Below are 23,935 nucleotides of genomic sequence, written 5' to 3' on the forward strand. Positions count from 1 at the left end.
AACCCTCTTCTATACAGTACAAAAGAGCTGGGAGCATAGCTTCTGTAGGTATCATGCAGCACTTAGCATTTTGCATCAGACCCAGCCATTCAAATGTCTCCCCTCTCAACCCCCAATCAAACTATGAACTCTTTGAAGGAAACAGTCCCTCCTCTGCTATACCACAGCACCTGTTTCCATAATACCTAAAATAAAACAGACTCAATTCACTAAATATCTATTGTCCACCTACTAAGTGCTTGGAGCTCATGTAGGTGCTTGGGACATTTCAGTGAACAAAACACACAAAAATTCTGGCCTTGGTGGAACATTCCATCAATGGAAGACAAATAATAAACAGGAAACATAATACATAAGTACATTAAACAGGTTTACTGAATAAGGTAAATGGATGAATGAGTAAATAACAGAAGAGAGGATGGGTACCCGACCTGCCTCTGACCCTTTCAAATGTGAACATGATTATATTTTCAGTCATGAACTCCACACCAGCATCATAATTTCCATACGCTTCTCTGTGATTTTACCCGATTTCACATTAGTCCTGTGGAGAAGGTAATTATAGAATCATGTGCCCTATTTTGTGGAGAGGGAGATTGAGGGTCAGAGATGCCAAGTGCCTTGAACAAGGCTGGATCTCTAGAAAGTGAGGACCCCAAAGCATGGAGCTTAGATAATGAGAATAGGTCTTGTGATTCATCTACAACCCCCACCCCCCAACCCTGTCCCCACCACCTCCCAGGTGCTCACCTGACTGAATTTCCTGCTATAGAAGGTAAGGCAACGTTCAGCTTTACTCTTGGGCACGTCTCTGATAACCTGATGTTGCAGTCTTAACATGCTTTCTGATCACCTACCCTGTTTCTTCCTAGTGTATGTATAAATACCTCAGTGGGCAGTATCAACAACAGAAATTCAGTAACACCAAATCAATGGCTCATGTATGGATGGTCCCATCCGTTTTCCCCCAACCTCATCTGATCCTCCTGATAACCCATGGAGGTAGGAACAGCTGAGACTGTTGTGACTGATTTCATTTTGCTGATGGGGAAACAGACCCACACTCTGGGAGATGCAGAGACCGGTCAGAGTTCATGTGGGTGCTGCATGGAAGGGCCATGATAGGATACCATGCCCCTCTCCTACCTTGGTGGGCTCCCCTCCTCCCACAAGCCCCATGCCCAGCCCCCAGACACAGTGGATTTGCTCCAAACATCTCATTCACCTCCCAGTCGCCACTCCCTTCCCGTGAGTCAGCGGCTGCCATCCACGCTCCTCATCTTTATGCGGCTGAGATGTGCAGGATGTGCGTTCTTGTGTGGAAGCCTGTAAAATCTATTTATGGACCTAATTGTCAGTTTTCATGAGTGACAGACATACAGTGCTTTGACTACCCAGCCTAAAGCGTCTGTATCTGACATTTTAAATAGAACCCTCCTTCCCCCTCCCTGTTCTTTTAGGAAGTAATTTGAGATAGCAGGTATTTTTAAATTCATATATCTTTAATTATATCTACACAACTGTCAGAGATTAATGATTTCCTCAATCTGGCCCTCCTTAAAGGAGAATTTGGAACTTACGCAACACTGAAAAGAGCTCCGACGGATACGCCGTCAGTAACAAAGTCATTCGCAGGCAAGGCTTTTGGCTTGAGTCAAGTTCGAGTTCTCACTGTAGATTAATTTTGTGCGACGTTTTTATGAATTATGAAAAAGCAGCACTCATGTGGACGGCAAATGTAAAGAGATGTAACCATGTAAACCAATAAAAAAGCATGTGGCAGACGGAGAGCGGGCTCTGTGTGGAAATACTCCCCTGCCCCCAGAGAAATAAGTAACAATAGGTTTCTGGTGGTATCCGTGTCTTTTGACTCCAAAAGAAAATCTCGCCCTCCTGTGTAAGCAAACTCAATCTAGAAGCTGGAGGTCAGGAGGACTTCAGAAAGAATTTTATCCAGCTCTCGTTTGATGCCAAAATGTCTACTGTGATAAAACTCAGTTAGCGAAGATCTGCTCAATGTCTTTTGGGTGCCAGGCATCAGGCAGGCCAGGGGCACGTGGTGGGCACAGGCATGCCCCCTAGAATCAAAGGGCTCCTAATGTAGAAGGAATGAAAAAACAAGCCGAGAAGCACCTGCAGACAGTGGAAGAAGAGAACTGAGGGACAAATGCCTACTGCTATCCGAAAGGGGTTGCAGAACACTGGGCACAAGTCTGCCTTCTAACTTGTGTGATGCTGGGCAGCTTAATTTCTCTTTCTTTCCCAGTATAATGGGATTAATAATATTCTCCCTTTGTGGGCAGTAAATGAAATCTGGCTCTTGTTTCCTATGGCCGTCTGATTTCCAGTGCTCCATGAACCCTGTGCTCCAGGATCCCGAATTTCTCACCATTCCTCCAAAACACTATGACTTCTTATGCTTCAGTACATGCAACCTCTCAGGTGGCACATGCATGCCTTCCTTTTGTTTAATAAACTCCTATTCAACTTGTATGATCTAGCTTGAATGCCACCTCTCCCACGAAGCCACCTCTAATCTCCTGAGTACATTTATCACTCCTCTAACCCCTGGCAAATACATCCGTTGAGGTGCTTATCACACTGGACTAGAGTTTCACTGTTTATCCTCCTATCTAGTTTGTGTCTCAAGAAATATATATATTTTATATCCTCAGGGCCTGGCTAGTGATGGGTCCACAACAGACAGGTGCTCAATGAACTTGTTTACCTCAACAGTGAATGAAGTGATAAATGTTCAAATAAATGATGAGTAATTGAGTAATATGTGTAAATACTTGGTAAGTGTTAATAAAAGAAGCTCCTTTTTAATGAATGCTAACTATGTCCCAGACACACAGTTACGTGCATATAATTTCAATCACCCACAATATCTCCACAAGGTAGACTTGTTCTAGAGTAAATTTGTGGCCTGGGTTCCAACCAATGAGAACTGTCAGTGACAACACCATCAGCTCTTGAGACACTCTCATGGGCTAACTGGCAGCCCCTAAAAGACACTGTCATGTCCTGGGCTCCTGGGTGGCTCAGTCGGTGAAGCATCTGACTCTGGATTTCAGCTCATGCCATGAACTCACAGTTCATGAGATTGAGCCCTGCATTGGACTCCACGCTGTCCATTCAGGATTCTCTCTCCTCTCTCCTCCTCTCTCTGCCCCTACCCCACTTGGGTGTGCAGAAATGCACGTGCACATTTCTCTCAAAATAAATAAATAAACATTTTTAAAAAAAGTTTTAAGATATTGTCATGTCTTAATCTGTGGATCCTGTGAATATGACCTTATTTGGGGGGAAAAATTTGTCGATATAACTAAGTTAAGGATCTTGAGATAAGGAGATCATCCTGGATCATGTAGATGGGTAACTTAATGACAAGTGTCCTTAGAAGAGACACATAGAAGAGAAGGCTATGTGAAGACAGAGCGGAAAGAGGTGTGGTCACAAACCAAAAATCACCAACTGGCAGCCAGCAGAAGCTGAAAGAGGCAAGAAACAGATTCTCCTCTAGAGTTTCCACAGGGAGAGCCACCCTGCTGACACCTTAGTTTTGGACTTTTCTCCTCCAGAACTGTGATAGAGTGAATTTCTCGGGGGGGGGGGGGTTCTGTGTTTTTGTTTTGTTTTGGCCACCATGTTTGTGTTAATTTTTTATAGCAGCCTCAGAAAACTAACTCAGAGAGGTACTTTAATGTCTATTATAAAAATGAGGACAGCGAAGTTGAGAGAGGGAGGGTTTTCTCCAAGGCACAGAGCTACTCATCACCAGAGATGAGATTCAGATCTGAACCTGTCTTAATCCAACGTCTTTGTCACGAATCTCCCATGGGTGGCATCAGAGACGCCTCCCATGGTTCTTTAGCTTGAGCTTCTGACACGTGCAGACGCCAGGTCCTCCTCGTGGAGATCCCCACTCACTGGATCACTGGGAGAGCAATGGCACCTGTGTTTTCTGACAAGCCCCCCCAAAGTGGTTGTGCTACACGGTACGACTGAGAAATACCAGCACTGAAGGGTGGGGCTTTCACCCTCGCAGTCCCGTAGGAATGCCTACTTGGAAACACACATGATGCAACACAGAAGGGAAAATGGGAAGAATGAGCCAAACCCCAACATGAAAGCTGAGCTCTCGTTCTTTTGCACGGGCACCCCAAGCTCTCCCATGCTGCTGCGCCATAAAGGAGTGGATGGGGCTTGGGGAAACAATTAAATAGATGGGTTGGTTCTGAACCAAAGCCATTCCGACTCCCCATAGGTTTTACTAAATCATTTATAATTCCAAGAAGCTGAAGTAAATATTTAATATTTGATTCCTAATCCATAAATATTTACATGTGGAGATTTCCCCATGTTTGACAAGCCCACCAGAGGTTTTACACTTTTAGCAAGTGTGACTAATGAAACCTTTCCATTCCCCTCCCCACAGCAAGCAGCATCTGGCCACTCCTTCAAGAGTTCTGAGGCAGGCAACTGTCTGTGTGCACCTGAGGTGCGGCCAGGAGCACTGAGAGCTATTAAGGGATTCAGCTTTCAACTCCTTTGGGGAAAGAGAAGAAATAGGCACCAAAAAAGGGAGGGGTGACCTGAGGGGGGCAGGGGGCAGACTGTTGCTGCTTCCACTAAGTACCTTGCAAAGATTCCTGTGGTGTCCTCCATTTGTTAACTTTATGGCCGTTAACATGTCAAATGGACTTCCACTGGGAAAATATTGATAGAATTACTCTAGAAAATCCAAGAAACTCTCTTTGAATCTTTTCTTAGAAATTCTAGAATTATTAGAATGACAAAGGTAGTCTCTCATTCATCTAACCCATTCACTTGAAATACATGTAATATACTGAAATATATTTATATTTATATATTTATATAGTATATAATGAAATATGTTTATTAAGTTTCCTCACTCTATTAAGTGTACGTGGCATCCTGCTAGGAGTTGACAAATACAAAGACCAGCTTCCTTCCTTGAGAGGTTCTTACTCTGTTCCTAAGTGATTTGTAGTAAAAAAAGGTTGCCACTCATTAAATACCTACTATGTGCCTAGCCCTCTGTTACATTCTAAACACACATAACCTCTAACTCCTAAAGTCTTTCCATTATAGGTGAATAAAGAGGCTCTGCAGGTTAAGAAGCTTGTCCAAAGTTATATTTCTCATATATTAGTGGAGCCAGTTTTCAAACAAAAGCTCAGTCAAGGACCAATCAGACAAACTGAGCACTTGCCAGCTATTCAAAGAAGGAATTGAATGTGGGGAACCCTTACAATGGTGTTGGAAGGGTTGAAAAGCCAGGCAAAAAGGAAGTGATCCAAGGATTAGTGAGCACCGGAAGCTTCCACCAGCCCTGGGAATAGACCAACAAGAGGAGAAGGTGCTGTGCCCAGAGCCCAGAAGGCAGGGGTTGTGTAGAGGTGGCTGGAACTATGGCAAGGTTGCCCTGGAGGGCTGCAGACAGGAAGACAGGAGCCATCCTGCAGGACCTGGATCCACAGGATACATGGAGACGGCCAGAGCCACAACCAGAAGCTAAGGGAGGGAGAGAAGGGTCCCAAACTTCCCCCTTTGCCGCACCTTCCCATCTCCCACCAGTACCCGCCCCCCCCCCCCCCCCCGCCCGCCACATTGGTTGGGCCAAGCCTGAAGTCCGATACGAGGGGAACTTACGTAAGATTATGACTGCAAGGAGCAGCTTGCACTACGGAAGCACCCTGTCATGCACATGTGGAGAATGAATCTGACAGCAACAGGCACATGACCAGACCTGCCTTTCTTCTTAGCCCTGATCTTGCTGACAGAAAAGCTCTCTACTACTGGAAGAGGCTAGGATCCAGTCTTAGAAGATGCCATCGCTCCCCATGTGACCACAGGCCAGCCACACATAACCCGTGTCTCCACTGCGTAAGAACATCCTAGAGTTGCTATGCCAGGCCCCACCCCCTCAGAGACCTCACTCAAGGGTCCTGCCAGATGGCACCTATAGTGGTGCTTTGTTGACTGCCAGGCCCTGGCGTGCTTCTGCTTACCCTGAACCACCGGGTTGGTTTTCTTTCACTTGACAATCTAGTATATCCACACTTACTCCCATCCTCCCTTTGGAATATTCCTTTCAACCTCTTCCCCTGAGATGCTTGGTGCCCCTGCCCCAGCTGCCTTGCTTAGCTCTTTTCTTTCCAAGGATACTTCCCAGGGGCGGGGGGCGGGGGGGGGGCGGGGGGGGGCGAGGGGGGCACCTTGGAGGATTTCACATGAGGAAGTGCCTGCTGGTGGGGGAGGGGAAGGTTAGGGACGGATTGAGGTTGCTCAGTAATCCTCTCTAAATCATGTATGGCAAGATGTAGCAGACAATCATTTCTTGTGAGTGAGACAAGATCAAAGGATTAAGGGGGTTTTGGTAAAGAAGGGTTGGCATTTGGTCATCAGAATTATGAAAGTCAGTCTGCTGAAAAGAACAGTGTGCTAGGTAAAAGTCTGATAATATAGCCTAGGATCCCTTTGAAAAGCCTGAGTTCTTTCAAGGTGAAAGGCAAAAGAAGGCCAGAGCACTGTGTCTGTCCACGCAAGCACCTGTCACATGCCGGAGCTACAGACAAGCCCCTCTCCGAGCCTGCCCCCTTCTCCCTGCACACTACCCCAAGAGATGGGTGGCCACCTTCTGAGCCCTTCAAGCTTTCGCCTGATGGGAAGAGCATCACCCACCATTTATGGGGCACTGAGCCCAGGTCAGGCACGTTGCTTTGTTCACCATATCATATTATTCCTCATACAGGAATACAGCATACGAACCATACAGCAGGCAGAAACATTTTCATTTTATAAATGAAGGCACTGAGATGTGGGCATCAAGCACTTTATTTAATTTTTTTTTAACGTTTTATTTATTTTTGAGACAGAGAGAGACACAGCATGAACGGGGAAGGGGCAGAGAGAGAGGGAGACACAGAATCGGAAGCAGGCTCCAGGCTCTGAGCCGTCAGCACAGAGCCCGACGCGGGGCTCAAACTCACAGACCGCGAGATCGTGACCTGAGCTGAAGTCGGACGCTTAACCGACTGAGCCACCCAGGCGCCCGTCAAGCACTTTATTTAAAGTTACTCCAGGGTCACCTGGGTGGCTCAGTCGGTTAAGCGTCCAGCTCTCGATTTCGGCTCAGGTCATAATCTCACGGCTTTGTGGGTTTGAGCCCTGCATCGGGCTCTGCACTAGCAGTGTGGAGCCTGACTGGGATTCTCTCTCTCTCTCCCTCTCTCTCTGACCCTCCCACACTCACACTGCCTGTCTCTCACAATAAACTTAAAAAAAGAAAGTTACTCCATTAATAATAAAATTATTAATAATAATTTATTTATTAAATTAAATTATTAATAAATAATAATTAATAAAATTGAGTTTGTTGAGTACTTACTGTGTGCCAGACACTGTGCTAAGTAATTGCTTTACATTTAAGGCCCAAACCATGGCAAGCACTGGTCTCCTCGATCAAGGACTGCACCCAAGAGTGAGAGAGATGGACACAAACTGCCTATGCTCACAATGTGCAGCAGTGGGAGAAGGAGGATTCACACCCAGGTCTCTCTCCCGCTGAAGCTCTTAATTACTATTCATCATTTGCTCAGTTGCTCATGCATCATTTGCTCATGCAACAAGTATATCCCAGGTACCTACCACGTGTCAGGCACCGGTGGGGGTGCGGTCACACTGCCACAGGCACCGCGGGTCCTCATCGAGCAGACGCCCTGATCTGGGACACTGCAGGGTGTGCCGGTAGACAGTTCCTCCTCCAACACTCATTGGGTAACTTTGAGCCACGCACTGCGCTTGGCCCTGTCACACCTGGGCTGTCTTCCCAACTTGCACTGCCTTAGTCTCTGCCCCTCAGCTCTACGGGGCAGGGTCTGGGGTGGTGGGGTGCAGGTATGGCCTCAAACAATGCTTCTGAAGCCTGTCACTCCAAAATCTTTAGGTCAGTCACCCAAAGTGAAGTCAAAGTTGAAGACAACCGAAAGCAAAAATGCCTTTGTAAGCCTTTCCCCAGAAAGGTTAAAAGTGACACCATCCAGTTGGTTTAAGCAGCTGAAGAGACGTAGGCCGGAGGGCTGAGTGAACAGGTGCCAACTCAGCTCATTAAGTCCCCAAAGTTTTCATCTTTCCCAGGCTAATTGGCATTAATGCGTGGGGTGCCGGATGGCTATTAAGTGGGTAGCTGCAGCAGGCTCTTTAAGACTCAATACCTAAAGGAGTTTGGGATCAAAGACACAGAGCATGACTATACATGAAAGGCGGCCGTCTGAGCTCTGCTTCTGTCCCCGTGGATGTTTACCGCACCTTGGGGAGCGGGGGTGAGGGTGGGGCAGGGAGGACAGCTGTTTTTTTGGCAACTGCTTCGTGGTGTCATTGGGAAGTAATTCTCATTCTGTGGTACAATTATTTGTCAGTTTCCTGACGATCCTCAGTTCTATAAACCATTTACTGAGTACTTGCTGGGTGGCAGGTACTGAGATACTAGTAGGGTCTGCAAAGACAAACTGGATCCCATCCCTACCTTTGGGAGGCACACTCTGGTGTGATGACAGACTCGGGTTGCAGTAAGTATAGCACATCCTGAGAGCTGCTATAACAGAGGCCAGTGCCCAGAATCAGAAGAGCCCAGGGGAGGGCCTAACTATCCTTGTTCAGCTGGGTCCAGGAAAACTTCCTGCAGGAAGTGACATCTAAGCTCAGTCATTGTGACAGTTGTACCCGTTCAGTCCATGTCTCACTACTTTGCATACTGATCCCCTCCCATCACCCACAGCACTTACTGTCCATTATATGCCCCTAACTCCTGAACAGCCCAGGGGTGACCAATGTCACAGGTGAAGTGAGCCTCACAGATTTCACTCTGCCCTGGCTCTGGAATGAGGACCCTGTGACTCAGTTTTCCTTGAGATTTTGAATGAAGAAGCCAGTAAAGCTGGCTATGAGCAAAGTGACCAAGGCAAGCCCTGAATGCGGAGAGAGAGAGAACCAAGAAGTGGATCTGGGAAAAAGCAAAGTAACTCTGGAGAGATGACGGGAGATACATGACTGCCTGACTTTTCAGTGCTGGGCTCCAGACCCTCAGGATGCCCAGCCTTCCAGACAGCTTCTTTTATGAGCGCGTTCTGTTCCAAACAACAAATGATTTTGGAGGAAGGCCAACGTGAAAGCTGAGCACGAAGCCATAAAGTAGCATGGTGTGCTTGCGAACCAACAAATAACATTGAGCACTAAGTTGTAACCTCCTAGAAGGCAGGAAAGGGGCAGGTGGTGTCTCCCCCTTCCCCCCACCTGCAGCACAGAGCTAGGCAGGGATGGACGTATACACGCAGGCTTGCTCAGCCCAACTCCCACAAACCTTACAATTCCAAGAGCCGGCCATGACACATGGGACGTTGGTTTTCCCATAGTTAGAAGAGCAGCAAGCTAGCACATATATGTGGAACACTTTGCTGAAGCCCTTACACGGATGATTGCATGTGGTTTGAATTCTCTCCCTAAGAGACAGGTTCCAGGGCACCTGGGTGGCTCAGTCGGTTAAGTGACTTTTAATTTAGACTCAGGTTCTGACCTCACACTTTGTGGGATAGAGCCCCACGCTGAGCTCATGCCCACCCCTCCCTTCCTCTCTCCCTCAAAATAAATAAATAAACATTAAAAAGAGAGAGAGAGAGAGAGAGAGGTCCCATCACTCCCATTTTACATGTAAAAAAATGAAGGCTTACAGGACTTAGAAGCTGCCCAAGATAACTGCCATTAATAAATGGCAGAGCTGTGAAGGATCAATGTGGAATTATGAAGGCAGGGACGCAATCACTAGGCTATGATGTGAGGAACACTGGCCTCACCAGTTGTTGTGAGGGTTCATGGAATCTACTTAAATAAGCCCCTACGCAGGCTGGCCATCACAAATATGTTCCAGAAATGGGACTCTGTGGCCTTCCTGGCACTGGTGGTGGAGCAGGGGCATGATAGGATGGGCATTCTGCTTTTGCCTGTGACACAAAAAGAGGTGTGGGGAGATCACTTGGTGCAAAGAGGGCCTCTTCCTTCTCAGGCTACCAATCCAACAGCTGCTTTCAATCCCCTTTTTGCAGGCCTTGCAGGCTGCAAAAGGACAAAATGTTCTGGGGACTGCTAGACTAACTGGCCAGAGAATCCAAGGTCCCAACATCAATCAGCACCTCCTTTTAACCAGCATGTGTTCACCCTTGCCTGAGGGGCATATGGTGACACAGAGGGAAGAATCTGAATTATTCCTTGCACCGCACGGCAGAAGACTGAAGAAGTTAGGAGGGTTGAATTATTTAGGTACCTTGGCTTTCAGTTTGGTGCAATGGGGGGCCATGAGGATGCATCTTGCTGACTTGCAGGAAAACAATCCCAACCGCTGCACTCAGAAATCCATTCCACGTCTCCACCAAGACCATGCTTCCCACAGGCTGCTCCAAGCTAATGACTGAGCAAGCATGGATACTCAGGGGCCCTGTCCCAGGAGGCAGGGCCTCCTCTGATGAGTGGCTTTGGCTCAAGGACTCCACAATGTCCATGACCTTGCTGAAATTTGAGATGCTTCCACCTTTCCTTCCTTCCTCCCTTCTCTCCCTCCTTCTCTCCTCCTTCCTTCATACCTTCCTTCCTTCCCTCCCTCCCTCTTTCCCCTCTCCCTCCTTCCCTCTCTCCTTCCTACCTTCAATCTCTCCCTCCTTCCTCCCTTCCCTTCTTCCTTCTTCTCTCCTTCCTTCCTTCCCTCCTTCCCCTCTCCTTCCTTCCTTCAATCTCTCTCTCCTTCCTTCCTCCCTTCCATTCCTCCTTCCTTCCCTCCCTCCTTCCCTTCTCCTTCCTTCCCTCTCTCCTTCCTATCTTCAAGCTCTCCCTCCTTCCTCTCTCCCTCTTCCACTGAGGCTCAAACCTTCATTGTGGTCTGACGGCTCCCCTGGCCTCCTCTAGCTCCCTTTCCATGTCTTCTCACAGGCACGATGAAGTCCTTCCATCTCTCCCTGTCCCTACCTCCTACATCAGATTGGAACCCCACCAGCCCTGGCTCCCCCAGCTTCTGCTGACAGTGGAGCCTAGTGAGCAGAGGCTGAAAGGCAGAACTCCAGGCTCTGTTGTAAAAGGAAACATAGGACACAATGTGGATGCAGCGGAACCACGTACTAAACAGGGGCCCTCGAGATGCAAATTTCACGCTGTTCATTTTCATCATCAAAGTTACTGGGTACAACAGGCATTTTCTGAAACGTACCAACCTCTATAGCCGGCTTCAGAAGGATTTTAAAGATGATTTCACCCATCGAGATGGATAATCCTTCAGCTTTGAAATGGAAGATCATAATGCTTTGCCATCTACTCTGATCCCAGAGAAAATGGACCGATAAAAGAAGATGATTTCAAGGTTTAAAGCCCCCCCTTCTAACCCAATCTGCTAAAAATTAAAACTCAGGAAGGCATAGTTAGACAACTTTTCCACCTGTCATTCTTATGAAATAGAGATACTAAGTAGGCCCCAAGTTTTCTTACTGAAAATAAAAATAGACGCTAGTGTGGTAGACAGAGTTCTAAGTCTAAGCAGGAGCTCCATCCCTCACTCAAGATATGGGCCCTGGGCAAGTCGACTCCTATGAACTTCAGCTTCCTCTTCTAGGAATCAACATATTGTCATCTTAAATGAGCTATGGCAAATAAAACACACAGAACAGTGCCTAGTGTGGGGTAAGTGCTCAATAAATATTAGCTATCACACCATTCTTAATAATAGTGTCATTATCATTGGTCTATTGTGCAAATTAATTGAGGTAACAATATCTAGCATTTTTCAGACCTTCGCAGAATGTTAATTTTATTTGAATCTAAACCAGGTGCTTCGATACTTTTTTAAAAATGTGACTAATGCAAGTTTCCTATTTAAGAGGAGAGGGTAGGGGGACGGGGGAGGAAGAGAACGAATATGCAAGTAAGGTCTGGGATAGGGTGTTTGTCTTCATTTCCTTTCAAGATCTTTAGTGCAGTTTTCGTTTGATTGCAAGCATTTCTGATCCTCCTGATGGATATGTGTGCTGTGCTCTCAAGAAGATAAAAAGAGAGAGAAAGAGAGTGAGCATAAAGCTACATACACACAAGCAATGATGGATGCCAAGGACAGAAAATTTCCAGCAGACCTGGTCTATAAATTGTCATTTAAATTTGCAATTTAAAAACACTGTCTGACTTTTTGATTTAGCTGACTGTATATGAGAGACAAATAATGGAATCCTAATAAGCAATGTTTAAATGACATCTCCAGTCTCCCAGACAGAGAGGGCGGCAGGAGAATTCTAAGAAGAGAAAATAAATCTACCAAGAATAGGAAAGACGACCAGAACTAAATAGTTGCACTAATCACTTGATGACAGATACCAGGAAAATGTATTTTTGGCTGCTTAAAATTCGAATCCTTACAGACGAAGGATAGGCCATCAGCTGAAAACCCCTAAAGTCATTGTAAGAGGACCAGGCTCAGCTTGGTTTTTACATTTCATCACATTAAAACAGATGAACCAAAAAATCAAGGCACTAGGACAACATATTAAAGTTGATAAAGCTGAGGTTAAAAGATTTGAGCTGCAAACATCGCTCAAGCAAAGAGGCATCCATCAGCAAATCTTAACTCCAAGGCTTTACTGGCGTGGTGTCCCTCACTGGTGACACACCCACAAAGAGGAGCCCACCAGAAGGTCTACTTCTCTTTCCATGGCAGGGAAGAAGTTAGCACCATCCCCCAGCCACGAAATGCAGATGACAAACATTTGCATCAGTTCAGGGATGAAAACAGAAATGAATCATCAACTACTGAAAGCAGTTCTGTGTGCCACAGCTTAAGTGAGATTTGGCAAATTTAGGAAGGAGCCATTGAAAAATGCAACCATGACAGAAGGTTTTGGAAGGAGGTCTTGCGAATAAAAGCTAAGGAAAAGGAGATTGCCCAGCTTTTTAAAATGGATAATTCCAAAATTTAGAGTGACATGGGAATGGCTTAAATTGTAAGATTTTACTGAAAAAGTAATGCAGAATCAAACTCCCAGGAGGATCACACAAGAATGCACGTGTTTGCATGTTTGTATGCACACACGCATGTGCAGAAAAAAAAAAAAAAAGACTGAAAGAAAATAAGTCTGAATGTTAACTCTTCTCACTCAGAGCCGGGAGTTCAGAATCCTCTATGCAGTGCTTGAAGCAGCCATTGAAATCGACCCGCATTGGCAAGTTACACAAAAATCTATTTGCAATCTATAACTTAGAGAGCAGGAGGAGAAGCCACAGTAATCATTACTTTAAAACATCAAAGGAAAACTAATGGAATATAAATTACTGATTCTAGGAAAATGTAGGCCAAAGGCCAAAGAATTACCTGTCTCATCTAGGCTACTCTATTGTTCAGCAAATGCTTAATGAACACATACTATGTGCCTGGTCCTACAGGTAATAGGAAAGAATAAAATGTGCATACAGAGCTTTTACTCTAGAAGTAAGGAGAAGCAAGATTTCTGATCTGCTGGTCTTCCTTTCACTGGAGGACAAGGTAGGATTTGTTTTTGACAACTAGGGATTTAAATCTAATGGGTAGACAATGTCTGTAATAACATAAGATCTTTCACAAAGCACCCACTGAACTAAAAAAAAGTAATGAATCGGCACTCCAAGAATCTTTATTTAATTGCACCACCTCTGGGAAGTCCTTGGATAGCTGGTTATCTCTGCTCTGGGATTTCAACTTACTGCAATGAACTATAATTATTTCTCAGTTGTCTGTCTTTCGTACAGATCTTAAGTTCCCTAAGCTCAGACTTGTTTACAATCTTCTGTGGCCAACACTCTGCTTGGTTTTAGCAAACACCCAGAAAAGGAAAGAAGCAATGAAGGAAGGAAGGAGGGAAGGAGCAAAGAAAGGAAGGAACTCAACAATCATTACACAACCTCTAATAAAATTAATTTGGGTTGACAATTCTTGATTTGAATAGCATTTCTTGAACACCTACTGTGTGCTAAAGGCTGCAGTAAGGACCTTCACATATGCATTCACTCGTTTCTATTTCTACCATTTTGAACTCCAACCAGGAGGTTATTTACTAAAAGCCACTTTGGTCTACAAAGCACATAGACTTTGAAATCAAACCGTTCAGCTTTATATCCACACTCTGCTAGTTTCTAGCTTTGGACAGGCTAGTGAATCTCTAAGACTGTAGGTTTTCACATATGCATGTGAAAATACGGTGAGATTAAATATTTAAAATGCCTGTCTTTTCCTCCTTATGGAAATGGTTTTATTTCCTACAAACGTATATTGCCAAACTCCTACTGTTTAATCATAGCGTTTAGCCTGACCAAAAGCCATTGGGTACTTGGCTAAGATAGCAAGAACAAGTCTTGCAGAGCCTCATGAAGCAAGGGCTAAAAGCGACCTCAGTGAGTTGCACATTTCCCACCTGCTATCAAGCATCAAGCCACCTTTTATAAGCCCGACCGGATTTAGCACTCATGGCTATCCATCACGGCTTCAGTCCAACGTCCAATGTCTTTAGCACATGCTTCCATATCGCTGTTAATAAGGGATACGGGGATGATCATTTTCCCAATGATAGGGGTCCTGATCCTTTTTAGGATCACATAATAAGAACATTTTTCATTGTGGGAGATAATTCCCCTTCCCGTGCACATTTGTCAAAGGCAGTTTCCAACAGTCCCGTACATCATCCTGAAATACATGATAAGATTCAGGTCTGCTATTCATCATCTGCTGGGCTTCTTCCAATGCGAGTTCCTGCATGGCTTTTCTTGCCTCTGGTTTAACAATCGGAATGCAAGTTCTCCCTAAAGCAGCACCACCAGGCAGGGGAATTGAAAAACTCAAGCGATGACAGCCCCCAATCTGAGGGAAGAGAATCTACAATGATGATATATAAATTCTTTATAAAAGTAAATTGCAAATATTGCTGCCACTTTAACAGGACAGAGACCCCCAGGAATTGAGCTTTCACTGAAGTTTTATTTGATGGCCACTGCTGAAAAACAGCATAGTACAGCAGAAAGATCCCATGCTTTGGATCCTTTAGAAGCTAAGTTTAAAAATTCCTGTTCTTCCATGCACAAGACAGGTGACCTTGAACATATTTTGAGCTTCCATGAGTATGTTTCCTCATCTGCAAAATGGGGGTATTACCAACCTCACAGATTCTCATATGCTCATTGTGTTCTCTGCCTGCATTTAGTAGTTGTGCAATTAATGTCATTTCCCATTTTTGGCACTGACAACTCTTCAATAAATTCTCCCTGTCCCAGCTTTGAGAGGATATAATGATCCCCAAGACACAGTCCCGGCCATCAAGTCTCTGCTTAAAATACAACCTAGTGAGGAAGGGAGGTGTGTAAGTGCAATCCTACTTGATGCAAGAAAGACATAAAAGCTTTATCTGGATTAAAATTAAAAAAAAAAAAAAACAACATGTTGAGAATCATGGGGAAAGGAAAGCTTAATTCCATGGGAAGAAGAAAATGCTAAGAAAGAGCCTCATAGAAGCACCATCTGAGCTGGATCTTAGGATCAAGTAGGCCTTGGCAGCCAGCTAAGAGATTAGGGCGATTTTTTTCCAGGTTGAGAGAAGAGAAAGAGCCAGAGAAAACCCATGCATGTTCAGGGAGAGCCAAGCAGGTCAACGCGCTCAGAAGGTGCCAGGTACATAGAAGGTGCATGTGATACTTGCTAAATGGATGAGTTAGGCAGAACTGCAGGGCTGTTGAGAGCATAGGTTCTAGAGTGGTGGCATTGACTTTGTTTTAGTTCTTTAATTTCTACTTCCTCATCAGTAAACATGGGATTTAAAAAAAAAAAAAAGAGCTTCCTCAAAGGGTTGTCCAAGAGAAAACACACGTAAAGGTTTAAATACACTACCTGACATTTTATAATTGCTGATAAACAGTAGCTACCCTCATCACCAGCATTCTCATGATGATTTCTGATATGGGAATGCCCACTGGGAGGTGAACTGGGCCAATGGTGATACTCACCGCTTCAGGGCATTTGCAAAACTGGACTGCTTGTTCCAAACTATGATCTAGAAATCCATTTTGATGTATTCACAGTTCAAAATCCTCATCTTTACCTTTTTATATCTGGAAAACATAGAATAACTGGCACCCTCTTTAGAAGGGAAATGTTTCCCCATCAATCATGTGGAACCCTTGTATATGGCAACCTCCCCCCTGCCAGAGAAGAGGTGTGAACACCCAGAGTTTCCTCTGCCTTTCCAACTCTCTTTCTATCTCTACCATCTGCCATGATTCCTTCCTCCTGCTGTGGCCATTTCAACCTAACAGTGCTTCTGCTGGAATCTGTAGGAAGATGTCTTTCAGTGTGAGCATTACTTGGTATTTGGTAAGAAGACACACAATTCAGTAGGGAGCTTCTTAGTCCAGTGGTAAGCACGTGGGCAGGCTCTGAGATCAGAGAGATCTAGATATAAATGGATTCCTTTATTTCCAAGTTTCATGGACTTCAGGCAAGCTATTCGTCTGAGCCTTAGTCGACTCTCCTATAAAATGGGAACACTTGTCTAAAGGTGGTTTTCGAGCTTAAATAAGCCAACATTTCACCTCCACCACACCCTCTCTGTTGCCTTTTTTCTACGTGTGCTCTTTCGATGGACTATACAGAATCACTCGGTCTTACAACACATGCACTATGACCATCCTAGACACTTTGTCTCAATAGGAAAGGGTGCTGATATCCCAACACACATAGGAACACCGTCTGCTCATTCAGCAAATCATAGTGGATAATAAAACCTCATGCTCTGGGGCATTTGCTGATTATCTGCAAAGATAAAGACTTCCAACCCTACAAAGGTGTGTACCCTTACCTGACTCACAGGACTTGGAGGAATAAGAGCTTTGTTCTTCTAAACATCAAAATTCAAGCCCAGCCACTGCCACAGGCAGCACACTGAGCTTAATGAAGCAGTGGCATGAACTAATATGGCAAATCTTATAGCTTTACTACCAATATGGCCCACATTACGCTAAATTACGGCACCAGACGTGATTGGACACACATCACAAAAGAAGAAGCAGTTCACAGAATGGGAGGAATTTTCAAAGCCACATAATAAGAATCTCAAGAGCCAGCATTTAGGGGAGATGTTTGTGTTTTGTAATTTTCTTTCTCCTTGTGCAAATCATTCTCTCCCACACTTTATGATAATCAATTCAACAAACACTTATTGAGTACTTATCATGTTTTGGGGCTGTGCTAGGAATTCGTGGCTAATGGCAGAGACAGAAAAATAAGCCAAAAATTATAAAGGAAACATGGCAAGTGTCATGTTTCGAATGAGGATAGGGTACTATGGAACCCCCTCACAAATCCAGCTAAATGAGGCTTTCTTAGTCATGAATTCATTCATTCACTCACTTATTCATTCAACCAACATTGTGGCATACCTACATCTTTCAACATTGTACTTAGTGGTAGAAATGAAGCAGGTAACAAGACAGACATGTTGCCATCACAGGACTCCCAGCCTAATGAGTGATACAGAAGACAAAGACAACTAAACATATACTATGGTGAACAAAATGAGACATTCGAGAGCACACAAAATAGTCATGACCCACAAGTCGGGGGCTGTGTGTATGGGTTACAACAGGTCACCGAGGCATTTCTGCAGACAAGAATATCTAACTTGAAACTAAAGGATAAGTGGAGTTCGCTCTGAAAAGAATAAAGGAAAATACATTATTTGGAGAAGAAACAGCATTTGCCAAATTCCAAATGTAAAAAAAAAAAAAAAAATCACATGGTATGATCAGGGAACTGAAATTAATTCAGTCACACCACCAAATAGACTACCATTATGGAAGAGCACTGAGAGATGTGACCAGAAAGATAAGGAAGTGTCAGACCAGGAAAGGCCTCTTTTATGCTACAAGGAGCGGGGGGGGGGGGGGGGGGGGGGGGGTAGTAGGGGCTCTACCCTGAGGGCACTCAGAGCTGCTCACTGAGGGGTCTGAAGCAGAGGTGAGACCTGATCTCATCTTCACATTAGTGAGTGGTATCCATAACAGCAGAGGTGGAAAATACTGAAAACCTAAATACCACTTAGGAGGGTGTGAGAACAATCTAGATGGCGGAGAGAGGTAGCCTGCACTGCACTTGGGAGAGGGGCAGCAAGGAGAGACAGAATGAATGGCTTTGGGAGGCATTCAGGAGGTTACAGGGGCTGATGGCAGTGACTAATTCAGAACGCTGTTTTGAAGCTCAAAACGTCAAGGATGATGGCTCAATGACGGTTGCTGGGTTTTGAAGGATGACTAGGAGCTGGCCAAGTGAAGAGACAGGGTGAGAAGGATGACCCAGGTAGAAGGAGCAGGAGACACAGACGTCACAGAAGAGAGTCCTGGGATCTAAGGCTCAGTGTGGCTCAGGGTGGGAGGAGGCAGAGTGACACAGCAGGAGACAGGGAGCAAACAGCAGTGGGCTTTTGTGTGGCGTGCTGTCCCCTGTGGTACTGGGGTACTCTGTGCTGCCGGGGTTACACAATACATTTAAGGAGGAAGGAGGTACGAAGAAGGGTTTGAAAAAAGCCTGACTTCTTAGAAGGGAACCAGTTAAAATGAGTCCCTGAACTAAGTCATCAATGAAACCTGAAATGAGTTTGTCTTCAGGGAATGACCACAATGAGTGATGTGTCCTGTAATAAATCCAAGGCCATGTGCTCAAAGAGAATACAGAAGTCTTTCCCCACCACACATCATACAACCTGACAGCCAGTCTTACACAAAGAACTGGACTTCTTGACCCAAAACGGTACTCCCTCCCTCCCTCCCTCCCTCCCTCCCAACACCTCAGCCCAAGAGCTTTATGGATCAGCCTCAGAGAAATTGATGTCATCTTTTAATTAAATCCTTGATTTTGAATTTCCAAAGCCCGCAAATCACAGGGTCAGTAGAGAACAATTAGCTCACCAAGATCCAAAACATTCTGCCAACACAGAATGGTGCCGTAAAGTTACATGATGTGGCTAATCTGTTTCCATGCCTTCCCCAACCAAAAAAAGAGTGTAGCCCCTGTCATTTTTTCAGATTCCTCAGCCCTCAGAAATGCTTTGGTGACCTGTTGCAACCCATACACACAGGGCACAGGGCAAACCCAAAGCACGCTTTCAGGGAAGACCTCACAGATATTAATATCCAACAGCCCTAGTACTTTCTAGCTTATGCAGACAAACCACCTGACTTAGGGCAAGTCTCCTGGCTTCCCTGAACATTATTTTCTCACGTGTTCCACGGGGTGATGTAAGATTTGGGTTCATTAGGGGCAATTTATCTACAATGGCTAGCACGCAGGAAGCACACAATAAATGATATCTATTAATAAATGTTTGTGGCTTAACAACATGCTCCATTCTCCTTTGTATTTCCTGTTGACTTCTCTGTTATTATTGAAGCCAGCATTCATTTGAAGATGGTCCAATTCCTTTTTCTCAGGGATTCCCCCACGAGCCTCTGGAGAAGAGGGCACCTTCTACTTTTCTTTATGTTCTAGAGCACTAGAAGTGCCTCTTGGGGCTGGCAGCAGAACTGGGGGGGCTGGGAGGAAAGGGAAAGTTTCCTGTTCCTCAGTCTATGCACAGAGAATTGTGGCAGGCAGGGGCTGCAAATCATTCACTTGTGTAATCCTCATTGCAACACTTCAAGATAGGCATCATTATCCCCATTTTATAGAAGAAGTTGAGGCTCAGAAAGATAAATAGCTAGAAGCACCTGGGTGGCTCAGTCAATTAAGCATCCGACTTCAGCTCAGGTCATGATCTCCTGGTCCACGGGTTCAAGCCCGGCATCAGGCTCTGTGCTAATAGTGTGGAGCCTGGAGCCTGCTTCAGATTCTAGGTCTTTCTCTCTGCCCCTCCCCTGCTAGCTCTTTCTCTCTCTCAAAAATAAATGAACATTAAAAAAAAAAAAGAAAGAAAGGTAAAGTAGCTAGCCTGAGATACACAAGTCGAAACTGTGTGAAATCTTAAAATCAAACTTACTATCATCTAATTCTAAAGCATGACCTCTTCCAGGAGTCTTCAGTGTAAAGAAGAGGGAACAAACATACCAAGAGGTTAGTCCTAAGAAGGTAAGTTGTCTGCAATCTGAGGAGCTGGAGGAACACCAGCCCGGGAACCCGTTCCTGGGTTCCAGCCCTGACTCTGCTCCTGAGCAACCAAGTGAAAGTCAGCAACTCCTTCTGATGAGAGCTCATCTGTGAGCAAGAGGTTCCGACTAGCCCCCAAATGCTAACTCCTAAAAACCTTTCATGTTCTTCGATTTCTAGAGAACTTTCTCATGTTTCAGTGTATAGAGACTTCTAGAATATTGTGGCCTTTGTGTTTATTAAGATGAAAATTCACTTGCTTTTGGTAAGGAAAGGCATGAAAAGAGTTTAGTAAGAATTTTCTTAATTATGATGAACACACAATATTTTACTTTTTTCTAAAATTTTTTTAACGTTTATTCATTTTTGAGAGACAGAGTATGAGCAGGGAAGGGGCAGACAGAGAGGGAGACACAGAATCTGAAGCACGGTCCAGGCTCTGAGCTGCCAGCACAGAGCCCAACGCGGGGCTTGAAACTCACAAACTGTGAGATCATGACCTGAGCCGAAGCTCAACCGACTGAGCCACCCAGGTGCTCCGAGCACACAATATTTTAAATAACAAATAGAAATTCGGGGTAAAAACAGAACATACATTTTATGAATAGTTGTAGGCTGAGAATGAATACAAGTAGCCAAGTAGGGAAAAATATATCTTTTTAAGGAAGGATGAGACCTCTAAAAACCAGAAGGACCTTCTTGAGGTAGAAGTTCTTTGACTACAGGAACCAGCTGCAGTCAGTCTACTTTCCAGATATTTCTCTCTCCTCACAGAACACAGCACAGGCAGGGTTCACAGCTGGAGCTGGATAAATACTTGTGGACAAAAAACCTAATTAATTAATTACTGCTTCGTCTAGGTTTCAGACTTGGTCGAGCAAATATAATTTCACATCCGTTTGGTGCCTGAAGAAACAGAAGCTGGAAAAGTGGAAGTGCCCCGAGGCAGTGGAAGGACCTAGAGCGGCAGGCCTGAGGTGCAAGCCCAGGCCCAGTGTCCTGACAGACTGCGGGCAGCTTTGCCACAGGACAAGAGCAGCAGGCAGAGGCGATGAAACAGCAGCTCTGCACCACAGGCTTGATCAAGAGAATTTTTTAAAAAATTAAGTCCTCGGGGCGCCTGGGTGGCTCAGTCGGTTGAGCGTCTGACTTCGGCTCAGGTCATAATCTCGCGGTCTGTGAGTTCGAGCCCCGCGTCAGGCTCTGTGCTGACAGCTCAGAGCCTGGAACCTGCTTCAGATTCTGTGTCTCTGTCTCTCTCTGCCCCTCCCCCGCTCATACCCTGTGTTTCTCTCTCTCTCAAAAATAAATAAAACGTTACAAAAAAAATTAAGTCCTAAGGATCCAATCACATGATGGATATGATAGCACTTTACAAGCTCCTAATTGGTAAGCCAGGGTTAACAAGATATTTTCTGGAGGTAACTGCGTAGTTGAGGGATTAGACCCTGAGTATGGCATCACTGAAACCATTCCTTAACCAGAATTTTCTAAGAAACCTCCTGAGAGTTCACACTTAGGCATACAGCCATGGTTCAAACTCAGCTTGATGTGGCTCCAAAGCTAAGGTATCTGCCATAGGACAACCAACTTCTCCTAGACTCCTCAGGGCTTTGATTGCTGTGGCCAAATCTTTCAAGGAGGAAATAAGGTAGCATTTTGTTGTTGTTGTTTTGTTAACTAATGGTCCTTGGATTTAACTCTCATGTAAACATAAGGAAAGTGAATAAGTTTATTTCCACATGTTTCTAGAGGATCAGAAGACAGTGCTGAACTGTGACCTCAGAAGGAAGAGGGCAGAAAAGCTAACACTGACCAGGCAGCTGCTATGTTGCAGATCCCTAGCTGGACCTTAACCCATGGTATCTCCCTCCCCCTTCAGATGACATGTATTACACACACACACACACACACACACACACACACACACACTTAAAAACAGGGTTCAAAGAGGCTAAATAATGGATCTCTGGTTACACAGTAGAGAAGGAAAAGAGTCAGAATTTAAAACCAGGTCAGGCTCCAAAGTTAGTGCTCTTCCTACCACACTAAGCTACCAGACAGCGCCCACTGAAAAACTCTAGGCAATGCCCCCAGAAACATCTTCATGTGCTCATCCTGGGACATATACCTTTACCACAGTCTTCTCCTGGGTGGCCTAATGCTGGGTTTACCCATAACACGAAGTGTGTCAACTGTTCTCCCCTTTGATGGCAGGTAACGAACCTGAAAATATACATTCTCGTCCTTCATCAAATTCCACTCCTGGAACAGGCACCGTTTGACAAGCTGTATGTGTAGTGACACAATCCAATAAAAATGAAATGAAGAAAACAACTTCGTTTCTTACTACTTTCAAGCTTTCCCTTATTTGAATTGTGAATACTCCAGTTACATCTCATACATGGCCTGTGCAGAAATGCATTTTATGGTGAAATGTGCCCCTTTGTGACTTGTATTGGAAACTATCTGACTTCATTTCAACAGCCTGGGTTAAAGAACCAGGGTGGTAGGTTTGTGAGAAATTCTAAAGGGCCTCTTAACTTTCTTTATGCCACTCTCCCTCATGATAGATAACCCACATGGTCAGGTGTTCTTTTTTAGGAAATAAAATATCTGCCCCAGGAACCACCTAAATCTTGCCAAAGGGGGAAAACTCTTCTAGCCTGTAATATCATGTAATAATCTGAGTAATGTCAAATAACACACAAAAAAATAATGTGCAATAAGAAAGCAGGATACGAAATTGTATGAACAGTATGATCTCAAACACATATCCTGAAAAGGCAGTCCAGAAGGAATTAATTTAGAATGAGAACAGCAGTTATTTTTGATTAATGGTAATATTCATGCTTACTTTGTTTCTTTTAATTTTCAGTAATAAGCATATGCAGCTTTTAAAAAGTCAAATGAAATTACTAAAAAAAAAAGAAAACATACATTTTTCCAGAAAGAGGCTTAAATATTACTCAGTTTCCTTAGCAACAAAACTCATTGTATGAAATTATAAACTTTAAAATACCAGGCACAAAGATTGTTCAAGAAAAGAAAGTTATATGCCAATCATGCTGATGAATAGAGATATCAAAGTCCTAAGTTAAATATCAACAAATCAAATCCATATACAGAAAATAATACATCATGAACGAATAGTATTTACCTCAAAAAATGAAGATTAGAAAAATGCAACAGTAAAATCTACCACAATATAAATTATGAGGAAAAATATGTAAATCATTTAAATAAATTTAGAAAAAGCATATGATAAAATTCAACCTGCAAATTCAGGATTTATAAAAAAATACTTCCTAGACAACGATACATGAATGAAAATAAAAAAAATCTCTAGTAAGAATTTAAATATCACACTTACATGAAACTTTAAAGCATTTATATTAATTGAAGATCAAGTTAAGGATACCTACGATCACTAAATACTGTCCTGACTGACCCAGCCAATGCAATAAGACAAGAAAAAGAATAATTACTTGAGGGTTAGAGAGGAAGATAGAAACCTACTTAAAAGGCTGTATGTTGCTTCCATGGAAAATCAAAGAGGAGTTGGAAGAATTAGTTAAAAAGTTTAGTAAACAGTATTATAATCAAGATTCAAGATCAATAAATAAACTGTTAATATTTCCTTTTCAAGTTCTACTTATTTTGATCCAGTCAGCAACATTTGGAATACTTATGGAATACTTATGGAATACATATGGAATACTTAGTGTTCGA

The 23,935-nt window shown here is 44.1% G+C and overlaps 1 protein-coding gene across 21 annotated transcripts in view; it reads right to left on the reverse strand.

Annotated features, from left to right (window-relative positions):
* DAB1 (DAB adaptor protein 1) overlaps window positions 1–23,935 on the reverse strand; it is a 405,747-nt gene that overhangs the window by 253,606 nt on the left and 128,206 nt on the right. The gene's annotated exons all lie outside the window — the stretch shown is intronic.

The sequence above is a fragment of the Acinonyx jubatus genome, chromosome C1, assembly GCF_027475565.1.
Source record: "Acinonyx jubatus isolate Ajub_Pintada_27869175 chromosome C1, VMU_Ajub_asm_v1.0, whole genome shotgun sequence".
In the NCBI taxonomy this organism is placed as follows: domain Eukaryota; kingdom Metazoa; phylum Chordata; class Mammalia; order Carnivora; family Felidae; genus Acinonyx; species Acinonyx jubatus.